Source organism: Lissotriton vulgaris, chromosome 7 (assembly GCF_964263255.1).
Source record: "Lissotriton vulgaris chromosome 7, aLisVul1.2, whole genome shotgun sequence".
Taxonomy (NCBI): Eukaryota; Metazoa; Chordata; class Amphibia; order Caudata; family Salamandridae; genus Lissotriton; species Lissotriton vulgaris.
The window spans coordinates 637,503,210-637,518,753 of NC_141695.1; the positions used below are offsets into that span (position 1 = coordinate 637,503,210).

The 15,544-nt window shown below is 42.4% G+C and overlaps 1 pseudogene; it reads right to left on the reverse strand.

Moving 5' to 3' along the window:
* Positions 1–8,651: 8,651 nt before the first annotated feature.
* LOC147702187 (coiled-coil domain-containing protein 117-like) lies at positions 8,652–10,095 on the reverse strand (annotated as a pseudogene).
* Positions 10,096–15,544: the final 5,449 nt, after the last annotated feature.

The window sequence follows — 15,544 nt, forward strand, 5'->3', positions numbered from 1 at the left end:
CAAAGATGGCCATACACACTTTTTTCTTGAAGTCAAAGAAGCAGAGGCTTATTTAGCCAACGCTGATACGAACAAGAATAAGAACAAGAATAAGACTAAGAATTAGTCTAGTCCATTTACTTATTTCATTTATCTTCTCTTCCTCTGTGACCTAACAAGTATTGGAAACTACCAATATTTAATATTTTGGCTGCAGGGGGGATGAAACATTTGCTAAAATTGGCTATTCTTATTTAATATTTCTTATTATTGCAGCTTTAGTAACTCTTAAGCAGCTAAATATCAAATGCCCAGGTTATTTTCAATATATATTCGCTGACAAACCTTTTACAGCGCAAGTGGGGGATGGGAGAGACTTCTCCGGGTGACTTGCCACGAAAGCTGCCCCTCTCAGCGGCAGCAGATGCAGAGGGTTGGTTCTTCCCCGGCCGGGGTAAGAACTAGGGGGGTGGGGGGTTGGAGGGTGGGAGTCTCCGCAATATGGGGGGTTGAGGGTGGGAGGGGAAAAACTATGAAAATTTGTTTGCAGGCTGAGAGGAATGAGGGGTTGGTCGCATATTATGAAGCCAGAAATTTTTTGTGCACATATAATACTAACAATATGCGATATATGAGGCCATGCGGATGTCATGAAACCTACCTTGGGAAAATTAAGACATGCTTAAAATTTAAGGGATTACTCTTCTGCATTTTTTAGATGTATGAAATAAAATATTTAGCCTGGAACGTAGCCGGGCTTAATAGTAAGAACAAAAGGTGCTTGGTTAAAGAGGAATTGAAAATGCATAACCCCCATATAATTTTATTATCCGAAACACACATTGCGGGTAAGGATAAGAAACTCCTTAAACATCTGGGTTACGACATCATAGTTTGTTCTGCTTTTGGACAATCTACAAGAGGGGTTGCCATACTTAAAGATACTCGATTTCGGGCTGAGACAACACAGACTTTTATGGGTAAAGATGGCAGATGGGCAATAGCGCAGATAAGCCACGAGAATATTAAATATGTTTTATGTGTGGTCTATGGCTGCAATATAGACGACCCTAGCTTTTTTGACCATCTGAACGTTAAACTTTTGGGCTTGGAGGGAGAACTTATTATTATGGGGGACTTTAATTGCGTTATGGATTACAGAATTGATACAACTAGCTCTGTGCGATATCAAAGGATGCATAAAACAAGATCAGCTATCCTGGACTTATGCCGTGTACATAACATCAAAGACGCTTGGCGACGTTTAAACGCTAACAATCCTGGATATACATATTACTCTGCCCCGCATAAAACATGCTCCAGGCTTGACATGGCATTAGCAAGCGAAAATTTATTGGTGAATAGCTCTATGGTTATATGCCCTCGTATATCATCGGACCATAATGCAATATTATTGACAATCAAAACAATAAATACTAGAACTACACCCAGACCATTCTCTTTCCCGAGACATTTGATCTCAGATATATCTTTTATGACGCAACTAAAATCACACCTTACCGAATTTATAGGCATAAATATCAACTCAACATCACCTGATATGGTTTGGGATGCCTGTAAGGCAAGTATTAGGGGTTTTACTCAGGCTTATATAATTAGACAAAATTTTGGAAACAAAAAAAATAATGGCTACACCTCTGAATGTTAATGCATCATGTGTTTTGTTTTTACACCCCTACAGGTATTGTGATGTGTAGGTGGTTGTTTTCTCCCTAGTACAGGTGGTGCTAGTGAGGTCCTGTTACCAGTGATTACTGGTTGTGTGCTCTATGTTTATATTGTGTGCTACACTGATTTTACTTTCTAAAGTGCTATTTCTGAAAGTATTGCTTCTAAAAGTGCTGATACCCTTGACAGTGGTCCAAGTGGCCCTGTCCTGTACAAATATCCCTTGTAAATTCCGCCCGTGCCTGTTGGCACAGTGTAACAAGATGTGTGTTTTATCTGATGTATATTTATTATAATACAAAGGCTATTTTTTTATAACCTTTTGTGGAGTTTTCCTTTGTGGTGGGCCTTTGGTTGTTGTTGCTGGGGTGCGTGCGCAAATACTTAACTTACATCGCCTCCAAGTTCAGCCTTGACTGCTCGCGCCACGTTACCTAGAGGGCGAGTAGGGGTTATCTTGGCGTGTAACTCCCTTGCCCTGACCTTGGGAATGGTGATCCCTGACTGACCTCGACGCGAGTCTTGGCCAGCCAGGGTCCCGTTTCCAACAGTTACCCTACACACCTGGCCAGTGTACTGTTCTGGAGAAACTAGCCTTTCTTCTGTAGTGACGACAGGGACTTGTGTGCACACATTGCTATGTTAGTATAAGCTTATTAGATGTTTAAATGCCATTTTGGCATTTTGCAGCTTTTTCACACGACACTGCATGTATCTGTTGTTGTAAGTTAGCCTGCTTGCATTTTCTTCAAATGAGAAAGTCTTGTTTTCAACATCCTAGACTTACATAGAGACCCCAGTGTGTGCAGAAGCCTCCAACGTTACCATAACAATGTAAGCTGTTATTCGGGCTGATCGGCCCATGCTCGAGACACAACATGCACACAGGTGCACCTAACTGAAATTTTAGCGCCTTTAATATTGCTCTGCATGCATAATTAGGGCACTTGGAGAAATCCTTTTCTATTGAGAGGGAGAGCTTTGCTGATCCTGATGTGATTCACTTATGCTGATCTTAGAGGTACGGGGTTCCCCATTCAAACCTAAGAGACCTTCTATTATTATAAAACCTAGTTCCTAGCTGGGGAGGGTGGTACACAAGGCACTATAGAAACTGTTTTCACTATCATTATAATAGGATTTCTCCCTTTGTGTTTTATGGAGTTGTAACAATGCTGATCGTATTAATTTTAATCATATGCCTGCTTATGTTGGCAAAAATACTGCATCTTAGAGCACGTCATTAAAATAAACATTTTAAACTTTTCCGTGTCTCTATTTACTCGCTTTGTGGACTGGTATGAGGATGACAAATGAAAGAGTGTTCTTGATTCCCACCATTCCTGAGAGTAACCTAAGTCGCATGTTCTGGGTTGTCTAATCATTGGTAGCTGCGCTATAGGACGGAGAGCTAATGAGACACTGATGCTAGTCGGTTAGGGGTTCTAGGTACTGAGGTGAGTTTTTTGGTACACCACAGTTCACTGAGGTCCTGGGTCTCTGTGCACAGTTCTGTGTATGAGCAGAATCCCGGCAACACTACCATTAGTGGAGAAGTGTGGCTCAGGGGTTAGAGGCGGCAGACCCGGAAGCTGAGATCGGTCCTGGACCAGGGTTCAATTCCCCGCCTCGGCGGGTCTTGGGCTCAAAAATTCCGCGGACTCGATAATTCTCGCTCTGGTGCCTACTCGACTCACGGTTTCACACTCTGCGACTCTGGGCAATAGCTTGCTTAATCTCCACAATGGCCCCTCGCGGCTGGATGCCTGGCTTTCACCTTGTGGATACCCTGCCAGGGTTATCTCACAGGGGAATACCAGGACGGGTTCCCTAAGCAAGCGCTTAGATACTGACCTCGGTTGGTGATTTGCGCTATATAAATACATGCACATTATGGTGTAGCTAGCCCCACATGTCTCTCAGAGCAGTGATATGACCCCATTTACTCCCACCTGTGAAATTGGCGACTCCCACTCTCCGGGATCACTAACCTACCCTCTGAGTCCGCCTCCCAACTAAGGAAGATCATTGCAAGGTCTAAGACCTGTCCCTGCGGACTACCTTCCCCTAAGGCTGCATTGGCCAACCCTGTAGTGGCACTAACAGTGGATGGTTTCTTTGGACAGAGTCCCGCTGCTTGTGTCCTACCTGCGAATGCACAAAGCAGAGGGTTAGAAATGGTCAGAAAAAAGGGGAGGACGAAGGTGAAAATTTTGAAAATAACCCAGAAAAAAGGGCCAGGTTCAACATTAATAATGTTTTTTAGCGCTTTTAATCTGTAAGAGGCTCCCGATACAACATGGCACAAGAATAGGGTGCCCACTCTCCCCCTTCCTCTTTGCCTTTTATATTGAGCCATTTATCCAAGCTCTAAATGGGAATGTCCGTATTATTCCATTCAGGTACGGTACTTATTGCATCAAGACTATCTCTTATGCGGACAACATCGCTATATTTACATCTGATCCAGCAACCGCATTAAGTATAATACAGGAAGAGGCGGGTATCTTTGGTGCCTTCTTAGGCTATAAATTGAATGCACATAAAACACAGGTCCTACATAATTTAGAATCTACAACACCTGTCACTGGCAATTGCCACATGGTAACATATCTGGGAATTCGGATCACTATTAATATAGATCAAATTTAGAAACATAACTATGAAACACTTTTACAAACAGTCATTAAGAAATTTAGGAGCTGGAATAATTTACCTATCACCATTCTAGGCAGAGTTTATATATTCAAAATGATAGTCTTACCTAAGTATTTATACTTATTTCGGGCAATTACCCTAAGCGTATCCAACTATTTTTAAAAAAAAATTAGAAGGAGCGATTAGCAGTTTTATTTGGAGTTGTAAACAGTCCCGTCGGACGCTACACTCACTCATGTTTCCTTATAATTTAGGAGGTTTACAATTGCCTGATTTTAAACTTTACTTTTGGGCAGCATTCACTGGGCATTTGCAAAGTTTGCTAATTGATAAACTACCATATGATGGTCTTTTTATGGCTCTCAGAACAGATACTAGAATGTTTCGATTTAGGATTAATGACCCTATTACTACAAAAGAGTTTGATTCAAGACCGCTAGGGATATGGTCCGCATATGGAATGACATTTTAAACTATTCAAAGCTTTGTTTTGAAGACGTCATTAATCATGAATACTTTAAATTGTGGAATAATCCATCTCTCCCAGATATATTTCATAATTCTACAGCACGTAGCTGGGCAAGATGTGGGATAGAAAGATTGGGTCAAATGCTCGATCATAGTGGTCTTTTACCTTTCTCTGACTTACAGCGATCTTTTGATCTTCCCTACCAGTCTTTCTTTGAATACTTACAAATACGAGACTATCTTCTTAAACGGCAATCTTCTCAGAACCCATGCTCTCACTCATTACTAGCACACTATTTTAACCCTTCGCTTAAAGCTAGAATAGGCTCCATCTATTCTCAGCTGTCCGACTTAAGGAAGTCAGATATCAGCCATCTAGCTAGTAAATGGAGTCAGAAACTCGGAACAATCACTGATGTATCTGAAATCACACTTGCATTGGATACTTTGGAGAGCTCTGTACACTCTGTTAGGCTCAAACTGCAACATTTTCGAACAATATGTATGTCATATTATACACCGGCGAAAATCTGTGGGGGGCAACAATCTCCACGAAGATCTACCACTGGGGTTGGGGATAAGACTTGCTGTCCTAAATGTGGTCAGAGGGCAGCAGATATCCTCCATACGTGCTCTAGCCTACTAGATTTCTGGGAGAGGGTCACGTCCTTTGCTGGACAATGTTTGGGGTCGGATCTGTTTTTTACTACTAAGGAGGTCATTCTGGGGCTTAAGAAACACGATAATATTGCTACAATGCGCTTTCGGACTGTTCTATTAGCAACGCACGTCTCTGTATCGCGAGGGGTTGGATCAGTCTTAAACCTCCTACTATATCAGAATTGCATGCTCTTTTGTCAGATATCTATGAAACAAAGCGTGTATTGGCTAAAATAAGATCTATTTGCTCAATGCTAAGATTTGTACAAATATGGAAACATTTTAATTATTAAGAAGGGCACTTAGTACACACTCATTTGTTCAACGTACGCACTTAAATGTAATTGTACTCATCTTTTGTTTAATGCCGAATTCGAAGGAATTATTTCTGTATTCCTTTTGTCTTGCTATGTTTGTCTTTCGTATCTGAATATGATGTACCCTCCGTCAAGAAAATAAAAAATAATTTAAAAAATAAATAAAAATCTGTAAGAGGTTATGCACTAATCTAGTACAGTGCTCTCCAAACATTTTCAAATGTTTAGGTTACAAACTTTCACAACTCACTTTGCTTTAATGGACGGGGCAGGGGCGATTTTTAAAATACAATTACAGCATTTTTTTTGTAAATATCACAACAGTGCCACGCCCTTTTATATCAGTACTGAGGCCAAGATATTGATCTGTTCATAATAGTGGCAGATGGTATCCTGCACTGGAGCTTGAACACTTTTCAGAGTGGGGTGCTGGTCTGTGGCATCCGTTCACTGGAATCACTAGGCTTCTGAAAAATATTGGTGTTGATACCAGTGTGATTTTAGCACATTTAAGAAAACCTTTCTGCAGCAGAGTATTGGGTACAGCTTCATATCCAATTTTTGGTCGAGCATTCGAGACCTCTTGTATATACTTTGGTATATACTTATATATGTCAAACACAAACTGTCCCGTCGCAGAGGGAGTGCTTCGCAAGTTGGTGCCGGAGTCGAGACCAGGACAGGGTCTCGTAATTAATCAACTCACAAGCAAAGTAATAATCCGGCACTCCGCTTGGTAGATGGAATTAATTTAATTTATTTAAATTGCATGTACAAAAAAGAAAAAAGTATAATGTAAGTACATAAAACTGCATATCCCAGAATGCATTATCATGCCCAACATGTATAATTAATGAAAGCGAAGTAGGACAACTGCTTGACGCTGCCGTGAGAAGGAACTTTTGTTCCAAACGCGTAGGCGATCACAGTGTGCTAAATAAATTAATTCCATCTACCAAGCGGAGTGCCGGATTAATATTTTGCTTGTGAGTTGATACTTATATATGTATGTACTTTGGGGGCTCTAGAGATCAGCCCTAGGACTTGTCTGCTTCCGCTGAGGGACTTTTTTTCAGGTCAACTGCTACTATTTAACTGTCTTTATAGAACACGACCAGCAGAGGTCAGTAAAATACCAGAATTGCATTCTGCTGAGGGACTTTCTTTTTTAAATTTTTCTGGCAACTGCCTCTCTTTAACTTTTTTGATAGAAAACGACCAGCAGAGGTCAGTAACCAGAATCACTTTAGCATTCTCTAGATTGCAGTCCATAGAAATTGTCTTCCATGAGCACCCATAGACAATAATATATTTTTCAAATCTTGTATTATCAGTGATATGACCACCGAAGGCCCTGCTTTTATCTTAAAAACAGAGCTTTGGACTATACCATTTCCCACTGAAAGGCATTATTTCTCTCCATGTGTTCCCATACCTGGCATGTCATACAGTTTGGTGCTTATTTGCCTCCATGTTAAAGAACAGTAGCCGTTTCAGCACCCAGGCTAATGTGCTGCATAGCTAAATACATACAAGGTTCCAAAGGTGAGACCGATTGCATTACAAATGCTTGTTGTGTTAGGAGGTCATGTGGTGTATTTTGGACTCCATCCATATTATTAAAAAATGTTATTTATATTTTCTTTACAACATCACATTTTGAAGGGAAGCAGAACCTGGAGATAAAAATAGTTTTTGGGAACACAGTAAGGAGAAAAGAAAAGAATTGTTAAGTTTAAATGTATTAAAAAAAAACTAATATTTTTAACAATATAGACTGAAACGTCTTTGTTCCTCAAAATACAAATGACAAGAGAGAGTTTTGCATCTTGGAGTTGGATTTTTATGTACTCACAATTAACTGTATGTAACACAGATATAAACGTATTGCTTTGCTTTTATCCGCTCTCCCGAAGTTACTAAAGCAAGGAAAACATCTTGCATATAGTACTTTATTTTCCTAGGGCAAAAATAAAAAAAGAGCATAGCAATGTGTTCACCTGCCTATTTATTGCAAATGTTGCACGTGCCATCACTCTTTAGATATTTTGCCTCATATGTGCATAGTTAAAAGGTTAGTAAAAGTAATCTTGCCTTCAAGTAACTAGGAAACTTGCAGTACTAACAAAGGAATCTAATGAACTCTAAGTATTACAACTCAATTTCTCCAATACACACATTCAAAAATTCTATTTATCCGTTTCTCTCTCCACCTTGACACAAGATGTATAAACCTTAAAATGTACATTTTGACCTAAAACAAAGAAAAGAAATATTGCATTTCTAGTTTCTAATATTTGACTTTCGTTGTTCTGAAACCTATCACACGGTGCTTCACAGGTGGTAACTAGAGCTCCATCAACCCCATCTCCTAATCTGCATCACAGACAAATGCTAAGGGGCATATTATCAAGGGGGTTTATCTCCGCTTTTTGGCTTTAAAAGCCAAGAAAGCGGAGATAAAATTATCTCCCTATTACCTAGCTGTCGCTAACACCAGTTAGCGACAGCTAGTAGGAGATAGCGACCATCTTGGGCCCCACTTTGCATGTCAGTGATATTTATCACAAATGACATGCAAAGTGGGCGTGCCAAGATGTTAGCGACTGGAAACAGTCGCTAACATCGCTATCTCCTATTACCAACTTTTGGAGATATTCGCGCTAAGCACGAATATCTCCAAAAGCTAACACCTGCCCTGAGCAGTTCTTAGCCATGTTATCCAATGGGAGGTGGATAACATGGCTAAGAGCATTAGCTCGGTAATGCATGAATATCGCTGACTTTTCAGCGATATTCATGCATTGCGGCCGATTTTTATCGCATTTGCGATAAACCTTGGTAATACCAAGGCTTATCTGCGATAAAAATCGCCGCAGCTCAGCGGTAAATTTTTGTCTCTAGCCAAGCAATAGCGATAATTATCGCTATTGCTTGGTAATATGCCCCTAAGTTCTTACACATCAAGGTTGGTGATGTTGTTATTTGTTAATTTTTGGACAAAATTTCAGTTAGCTGCAGGAAGGTCCAAGTCATAGAAGAAGTGTTTGGGTTCTCTTCGCCTGCAACTCCATTAAATTATTTTGAAAATGTTTGGCACTTGCCTGTATCAAGTATCAGCGGGTAGTTCCTGAGCCCCAACTCCATGGAAGGAGGGCTAAATGCTCCCACAAATTCCTTGGTTAGACCTTGAGCAAAATCCCGCTTTAGTTCTTTGTTAAGAGCATCGGACAACAGAAGTCTTGGGAGTTTGCATCACAGTTTTAAATTTCAGTTTCCACTTCTTCATCACAAGTTAAGCTCTCCTCTATTACTTGGAGTATTCTTCAAGCACTTTCATACTGATGTTCCCAGACAGTTAGCTCCATTTCTTCATACAGAATTTCAAACGTGCTGGCTGACGCAAGATTACCACCAGCGCAGGGACTCAATGGGTTTACCACTTATCCACCTACACTTTGACCACAATCATCATCTTTGGTAGTCCTAGAAATAGTTGTGTCTTCTGTAAGTTTTTTTTTGTTAGGGAAACAACCATCCCGCTCATGATTTTATTCTTCTAGTGTGTGGTTTTTGGAACAGTGAAGGAAGTTCCTTTTAATATGTTGTGGAGAAAACGTTAGGATTTCTTCAGAATTCCTAACCATGCTCCGCAAAATAGTCCACTGGCACCCCACCGACATGAGAAGCATGGTGACCCAGGCCCTCATCACCAGCAGACTAGACTACAGAAACACACTCTACGTTGGCATCACGAATCAACGATTACAAAGACTCCAGGCCATCCAGAACACCATCACCACTCATCCTCAACATCCCCCAAAATGCATACATCCCCGCCCCACCTCAGAGAGCGACACTGGCTTCTAATCCACAGGCGATGGTAATTCAAATTGGGGTCCAGCCAGTGCTATATAAAACTTTGCAAATAAAATAAAATAAAATAAATAAACTGCGCTCAGCCTAACTCCTCTTCATTGTAATGCCCTGCATCTGCAGGAGCAAGTCAGGAGGACGCTCTTTTTCTCTTATTGCTGCCAGATCCTGGAACGTCCTTAGACACCACATCAGGACCTCATCATCTCTTCTCAAATTCCGCAAGAAACTGAAGGTCTTGCCATTCGACTAGGAGGCCGGTCGACCTACTCACCTACTCCAGTGCCTGGATATCCCTCGGGTGATAAGAGCACTCTACAAATCCAAATAACATAACAGAATTAATAAATCCACCCAACATTACAAGAGGAATCAATGGGTTTGTGGTTTCAGCAATAGAATCTAGATTTTGATTACTCTGCAGGGCACCCCAACATGGCTGTTCCATTTAACACCAGCATCAACAACCGGGGATTGGTGCTCCATGATTTCAGTAGGACAGGACCTTTAGTCAAAAATGGCAGGAGTGTTAAGCAAATCCAGTGGGGATATTCCAGACAGTCTATTTATGTTTCTGTTCATAATCACAGTTCCAGATTTCAACTCGGCTGCTGCTGCATGTGGAAGGGCACGAGCAGCAGTATTCTTCTTGTTCGCCTTCAAATCAGAAAGAGTCTCCACAATAAGGCGCTTAATCCGGTCATCATCACCCTCCCTAGCACGCTTCACAGGAGGGGAGGAGGAGACCCCACTGGAATCAGGAGAAGAGGGAGGTACAGGGGAGGAATGCTTCCTCTTACGATGGTGCTTGCCCATAGTAACACACTCAATACACCAAGTGGTAGCAAGGAATGAGCACTAGTAAGAAAAAAACACGACCTCCCAAAAGTCATATATAAGCAAGGAGGGCACACCCCAATTAACCCCCCATAGATCCAAGACAGGTGATAAAACACCCAGCGAGGCAAGCCCCTTCGACCCCCCAGCCAACCTCAAACAGGTCCGATGAAAAAAGGGGAGGGGCGGGCAAACCGAAATTGCGGCTAAACAGCCGCCGCGGGAGATAGAACGGCAAACAGCGCCTTAGGGAGAGAAAGACACTCACCCAGGTCGCCGGCAACGGGAGCCGCGGATGACCGACCCTTCCGATGACCTCGGAAGAAACAGCAAGGACCGGAGCGCCCGGAGCCCACCCGTGTGACCGGCCCGACAAGCTCCCAGTAAAGCAGTGGACTCCCCGCGCATGCGCAAATGCTCCAAGCGCATGCGCGAACCACAGATCAGCCGGGCTACCTCACGGAACAGCAGAGGAAGCCCGGCGAAGGACTAAAGCGGACTCGGGAATCCCCGGAGAAGGGGCAAGATCACCGCGACCCTCCCCCCCCAGGCGATAGAGGCACACCGGAAGAGACACCCGGGTCCTCTACACAGAGGGGGCCAGGCTCGAGGCAGGACACCAGACGGGGAGCAGCGCGCCACCGCTACACGAGCACACAGCCCCCACCTGCAAGCTGACAGACAGAACAGCAGGACAAACCCAGAAGGAACCCCTCGCGTAGCAGGAGACCTCGGGGCAACAGCAGCAGGAAACAGCAGGGCAGCAGCAAACCAGGAAGACCCGAGAAGCCAAGCAGCCCAGGTCTCCTGAGCCCAGGAGGAGACAGGGAAGCCCAGCAGCCCCACTCCAAGGTATCCCACGACGGTCCATGGGAGCCCCCCAGAGCCCAGCAGAGGAGGATCCACAGGACAAAGATGCAGGTAAGTGCCCGGCACTCACCCCAGCGTCTCCCATCAAGTAATCCACCGACAGGAAACAAAACAGGATTTGCTTCTAGTGGTTGTGTGTAATATAGCACCTGGCAGGAGGGGGGTGGAGCCTAAAAGCGTTTCCTGTTTTGCTTCCTGTCTGTGGAATACCTCATGAGTGATGACTGGGTCGAGGACGAGTAGGACTAAGAGTAATGGGAATTACCGTACGTAATCATAGCATTAATAGCCTCTAAAGTCACCTAGTCCTAGGATGGTTTCCATTAAAGATCATAGCACAAAACTCAGATTTTGGTTTGCGTGTTTCTCATGTGAGTACGGTATCTGACAGACTGACCGGTGTGTACTCCAAACCAAAGACAGTGACTCACGAGTGTCACTTAAAGCTATTTGTAAGCGACACAGAGATCTAGGCGCCCAGTAGCCTAGATCCTTGCAGAGTCAATTGACTCATTGACTAGTTTACTCAAAAGCTTGATGGCTACACACGTTTCCTTCACATTCAGCGAAGGATGCTGTACATCCATGGCGCTATTCATATGTGCTACTTCATACTGAGTGTTATCCGTATAGCAGTCAGATGCTCTAACACTGATACACATGTTGAACCAATTACTAGTCCCCACTTCATCAGTTTTAGATATTTTATTTCCAATAAATACATTTCCACATACATTTTCAATGCTCAAAGTGTTGTTAATTACGTTCTACAAATAATACAACTGGTACCTTTAGAATGTAATGCTTCATTTTAGGTCTGGAGTAGTAGCCAGGGCCTTTTGATTTTAGTAAAATAAAAGGTATAAAATATTTACTTATGGGGGCTGTCAGCCACATCTCCCGGCTACTGGTCTGTTGTTGTGTCATTCCGTTTTTGCTTCTGCCCACTACAGCTTACACCATGATGCAAATGGGTGAGCCTACTTAAACCTCTGATTAACATCACTTTGAGGTGACTGCATTTTGCTCTTTCGCAAGGTGCACGTCCGAACACAAGGAGTCCTCTTTAGTGCCATTGGCACATGATGTGATAGTACGATGCATTTGAAGTGAGCACAGTGCACATTCCAACTTTAGCAGTTACTGTCTCCTTCCAGTGATGTTGTAAAATCCTTATGAAGTGGACGACTGCAATTTCACAGCATACCATATGGGTTCCCGGACAGGAAAAAAACAAAAACGTTATGGTGTTTAATTTTCAGCACACATGTAAAAGTTTTGTTTAAACATAGGCGGGGTGTAACTTGGGTTTTCAAATCCAATATTTATATTGTAAACTCTCCTTCCTTCTTTCCATGTCCTTTCTTTCTTTCATTCTTTACTTTTTTCTTTTCTTCTTTCCTTTTTTCTTTCCTGCCTTCATTTTTTCTTCTGCTTCTATCTTTTTTTGGCTTTTCTTTTCTTTCCTTCACCCCTTTTTTTTGCTTTCTTCCCTTTTTCTTTTCTTCTTTTTTCCCTTCTCCTTTTCTTTTTGCCTTTTTCCTGTCATTCTTTCCTTCTTTTTATTTCATTTTTGACTTAGTTTCCCTTTCTTTATCTCGTCTTCCCTTCATTTCTTCTTTTCCTTTTCTTCCTGTTTTCCTTTTTTCCAACTTACTGTCTCTTTTGCCTTCTTTCATTCTTTCTTTCTTCACCTTTTCTTTCTTTCTTGCTTTCTTTCCTTCTCTTTCTTTTTGCTGGCTTTCCTTTTGCTTTCCTTCTTTCTTTCTGCCTTCGTTTCTTTGTCTTTTCGTTTTGCCTTCTTTTCTTTTTCTTTTTGTTTGTTCTTCCTTTTTTCTTTTTTAATTCTTTCCATATTTATTTTTCCTTCTTTTTCTTTTGCCTTCTTTGCTTTTTTCTTTACTTATTTCCTATTGCTTTCTTTCTTTCTTTCTTTCTCTTTCTTTCTTTCTTTCTTTCCTCACTCCCTTCTTTTTGTCTTCTTCCCTTGTTTCTTTCTCTTTTGCCCTCTTTACTTTTTATTCTTTCTTTTTTCCTTTTTCCTTCCTTCTTTCGTGCCTGCTTTCCTTTTTTCTTTCCCTCTTTTTGCCTTCTTTCCATTTTCCCTCCTTTCTTCCTTCTTGCCTCCCTTTCTTCTGCTTTTGCCTTCCTGTCTTACTTCCTTTTGTCCTTCCTTTATATCTGCCTTACTTCCTTCTTTGTCAATTTTCCTTTCTTTCTTTCTTCCCTTCTTTCTCATAGGTCCTTTCACAAGGAACACATCCAAACACCAGGCAGTTCTCTCCAATGGCTGGTGTACCAGGCTAATGTGCACTTGTTTGAGACTAGTATTAATGATTTGTAGATCTAATGAGGGCCTGGCAGATTCTTGAACAATAAAGTTGTGCAAAAACCATGACGAAACAAAACAAGAATTACTAAAAGGCTGACGGCAGACTCCAGACCTATTGGCTTTGCTAAGTCTTTTCATGTCATTGTTCTGTACGTTGTATTCCTTGACATGGTAAGATATACCGATATTATGTTGACATAGTCACCGCTTAATTACCTGTTAGTTTAAGGTACAACCTGTTCTGTTTTTTATTTGGAGAGATTGTTAGTCCAGGTTGTAGCACTCTTAATTGCCTTTCATCATTTATTAGAAAAGAGCTGAATGTTCTTTTGTTCCCTAGTCAAAGCGAAATATGTTTTGCACTGCATGATTCACATTATGTGCCACAGAATTATTGTTTATTTAAGGTGCATTGCCTCACAAGTCTGCTATTTACTTAAAGTATTCTTAAAAAAGAAACATTTTACATATTGACTTTGGAATTGATGTGCCTGGCTTAACCTGTCTGCCTTTTAAGTGCTTTCTTAAGACACATACATAAGGATGCAAACACAAGGAGATGATGAACAGAGCGTTGAAACTTTTCAGACACTCACCCCCAGTCACAGATCTTGTTGAATCCACCATCATTCTTTAGCTCACTTCGCCACCTCCTTTTAGACTCAGCTATATGAAAATCAGTCTTGACCCTGTGCCTCAAGGGAACAGTCCAGCTCGAACTGCCAAGCCAGGTCTTCCCTGAACTGGAAACAAGCATCCCGGGACCCGAATCTGGGTAACACCCTTCATAAGCCAGGCTAGCTTGAATCCAATGGCAAAGTGAGCAAGGGACCCACGTCTGGGCCTGGCAGTTTGGGCTGGACTTTTTCCATTGGGTGCAGGGTCAAGACTGATTTGCATATGGCTGGGTCCAAGCTGGAATGGCATTGTGAGCAAAAAAAGGATAGATTTAGGCCCCGATCTCTGTACTGGGGTGAATGTATGACATTGTTCTGCAGTCTGTCTATCAATTGTTCTTTTTACATACATAAGGATGGCAGTAGTGCTGAATTGGTCCGTCTAACAACACATTTATGATAGTGTTTTAGCCTCTTTCTTAATGCCCAAGCAGGGCATAGCAAGGGGGGTGGTCTGCCCCGGGCGGCACTAGTTTTGGGGTTGGCTGCCACACCCCCCTCCCTCATCCTCTTACCATCGTGGAAGACGGCCGTCGTGGCATTTGCCAGCACCCCCCTTTTGTTCTCACAGGAGGCCGCCAGGCGGCAAACTCAGAGACGGCCTTGGGTGGCAGAAGGGCTAGCTACACCACTGTGCACAAAGACATCAGCAATGACCTGCACCTCATAGAAAGGCTCATGGCCCCAGCAGTGATTTCAAGAAAGTCCTTGGACAGCAGCAGTTTCTGCTGAATTATTTTCTTGGGTACCTCAAAAAGCTGTTACACCGGTACTGTTGCTCTTAAAAACAAGCATTGACAAAGCCAGTTGGTTTCACCTATGCAAGATCTATTGCTTTGTCAGTGTATTTTTCTTTAGACGTGTTGCACAACAACAATAACAGGACTGTGGAAGGAGAGTGGGTCTGGGAAACAACAAACAACTGACAGAGGTAGGAGGATGGGGAGTAGGGAACAACAAAGAATGGTCAGCAAGAGGTTGAACAATAAATAGCAGACAGTGGGAAGAGGGGGATGGGGACTAACAAACAATGGGCATCTTGTGGAGGGCAGGGTGTGGGGAACAACAAGCCATGGACAGCAGGAGAAGGGTGGGGAACAACAAACAATGGACAGTGGAAGGAAGGACTGTAGTGGGAACCATAAACAGTAGACAGCGGGAGAGGGCAGGGTGAAACAACA